This window comes from Pantherophis guttatus, chromosome 1 (assembly GCF_059756535.1).
Source record: "Pantherophis guttatus breed Tessera chromosome 1, ASM5975653v1, whole genome shotgun sequence".
Classification (NCBI taxonomy): domain Eukaryota; kingdom Metazoa; phylum Chordata; class Lepidosauria; order Squamata; family Colubridae; genus Pantherophis; species Pantherophis guttatus.
The window spans coordinates 47031992-47033656 of NC_142063.1; positions in this window are offsets into that span (position 1 = coordinate 47031992).

Sequence of the window (1665 nt, forward strand, 5' to 3'; positions counted from 1 at the left end):
GTTGAGATCCTTGAGGCGAGCCTGGCTGTGGCGTTTGGCGGGAGGAGAGCTTCGGAAGTGCGGATTCGAATTTACTGGAAGGTTGTGGTTGATCGGGCTGTGTCGTTCCGGGGAAACTGGGCGAGATAATCTGGAAGTGGGGCTGCCCTAAGGTATTTAGGGCTACAAGCACGTGAAATGAATTCCCAAGGTCCCGTTTACGCCCGCGCTGTCGGTAATAGGTAAATCCTTATTGTTCAGAAACGAACAGTCGTGTTTGTGAAGAGTACAGATAGTCCTCGAGTTACTACCACAATGGAGCCCAAAATTTATGTTGCTAAGTGAAACATTTGTTAAGTGAGTTTGCCCCTCTTTCCAGAGTCGCTCAATGAATTTATTTATTTATTGGTTTGATTTATATGCCGCCCTTTTCCGGAGACTCAGGGCGGCTTACAATACGTAAAGCAATAGCCTTCATACTTCTGTATATACCTGCTTAGTAGGGCTTTGGGCCCCGCCCCCCAAGTGGTGTTCTTTTTTATACAAAGTCAGCTTATTGCCCCCGCAAACCGAGTCCTCATTTTACCTACCTCGAAAGGATGGAAGGCTGAATCAACCTTGAGCCTGGTGAGATTTGAACTTGCAGTAATTGCAGGCAGCTGGTGCTACTTAACAGTGCTTTAGTCTGTTGCGCCACCAAGGCTCTTCGTTAGTAACTGTGGTTGTTAAGTGAATCTGGATTTCCCATTGATTTTGAAATACTCCAAAATGTTTTATTTCAAGCTCTTGTTTTGTGCTTGGAACAGTAGTTCCTACTCAAATAGAATAACAGAATTGGATGGGACCTTGGAGGTCTTCTAGTCCAGCCCCCTGCTTAGTCCAACCCTACACCATTTCAGACAAATGGTTATCTAATCTCTTGTTAAAAACTTCCAGTTTTGGAGCATTTACAACTCCTGGAGGCAAGTTGTTCCACTGATTGTTCTGTCAGGAAATTTCTCCTTAGTTCTAAGTTGCTTCTGTCCTTGATTAGTTTCCACCCATTGCTTCTTGTCCTACCCTCAGATGCTTTGGAGAATAGTTTGACTCCCTCTTCTTTTGGCACCCCCTGAGATATTGGAACACTGCTATGTCACCCCTAGTCCTTCTTTTCATGTCCTCATATTTTGCTTGTCAGATCGCAAAAGCGAATCACACATGATCTTAGGACACTGCAGCTGTCATAAATATGAACTAGTTGCCAAGAATCTGAATTTTGATCATGGGGATGTTGCAACAGTCGTAAATGTGAAGAACGGTCATAAGTATCTTCTTTCAGTGCCGTTGTAACTTTGAATGGTCCCTAAATGAACTGTTGTAAATCGAGGACTACCTGTATCTGCAGAGGTGCTAGGCATGCTTTATCTTTGCAAGGAACCTAAGTTAAAAAAGGGAACATGCCAGGTGTCTAAAGTCTCCTTGCTTTAGTCTTGAATTTTCTGGTTTTACCAAATTTGACTTGAATGGTTCTTGCTCTATTATTGGCTTGTCTCCCCAAATAATTCACAAACACATTAATATTAAAATATACCAATGTTCCAATGAAGATTGAAAAAGCAGGATAGGAAGCATATAGATGCATTTGAAATTGATTTAGAAGACTCCTGAAAATATTGTGGGTGGCCAAGAAAACAAATAAATAGATCA